This window comes from Sinocyclocheilus rhinocerous, unplaced genomic scaffold (assembly GCF_001515625.1).
Source record: "Sinocyclocheilus rhinocerous isolate Xijiao unplaced genomic scaffold, SAMN03320098_v1.1 scaffold887, whole genome shotgun sequence".
In the NCBI taxonomy this organism is placed as follows: Eukaryota; Metazoa; Chordata; class Actinopteri; order Cypriniformes; family Cyprinidae; genus Sinocyclocheilus; species Sinocyclocheilus rhinocerous.
Window position 1 is genome coordinate 32,136 of NW_015634028.1, and position 876 is coordinate 33,011.

The following is an 876-nucleotide window of genomic DNA, read 5'->3' on the forward strand; positions in this document are numbered from 1 at the left end:
TTTGTTTTTTTTTTTGTTACATTTTTATCTTACATTTACTACACTCTCAGAAAAAAGTATAAAAGCTGTTTCTAGGGCATTACTTTTCAAAAGGTACACCTTTGTACCTAAAGTACCTTAAAGGTACATACTAGTACCTAAAGTGTACATATTAGTACCTTTTGAAAGGTTGCTGCTCAGTGACCGCTTTTGTACCTTTTTTTTCTGAGAGTGTATTGTAGTATTTATTTAGTTTCATATTTTAAGTTAAATTTATATCAGAAAAATTGCAATTAGATTTTGTTTCCCCCAAATCATGGATCTTTACTATAGACTACTTTTTTGGCGTTTTTATGGTGCCTTTTTCAGACCGGGTCCATTTTCCTTGTTTTATTGTATTGAAAAGAGGGGCTACAGTAGAATATTCTTCAGATATTCTCCTTTTGTGTTCCACAGAGGAAAAAAAAAAGTCATATGGATTCAGAATGGCCTGAATGCAAATAAATGAAAACATTTCATTTTGGGAGCTCTTCCTTTAACATCCTTTTAACGTCTTTCCCTGAGCTTACATTTGTTCAGGCGTCACTGGTAGAGTATTGTAGGAGGTGAGCCGTGTGTGTGTGGCTTACAGCTGGTCAGGGCAGCAGCTTCATTTAGCTGCTCATGTTTGGGGGTGAATTGTGTTCCCTGGACCCCCTGCCGACTCTCTAATTGCATGGACTTGTGTATCCGGAGAGAGTCTTGACTAAGAGCAGTCAGGCAGAAACCCCTGTGCCATCCCTGTGCCACCACACACACAATCGCAGCAAAACCATCTGCCTAATACACACACACAGCCGTCAGCTGTCTCAGCCGCTGGCACCTGCTGCACTGTGTGTGTGTGTGTGTGTGTGTGGG

General features: G+C 40.2%; 1 protein-coding gene across 1 annotated transcript in view; it reads left to right on the top strand.

Annotated features, from left to right (window-relative positions):
* Positions 1 to 876, top strand: part of dync1i2a (dynein, cytoplasmic 1, intermediate chain 2a) — a 35,650-nt gene that overhangs the window by 22,118 nt on the left and 12,656 nt on the right. The gene's annotated exons all lie outside the window — the stretch shown is intronic.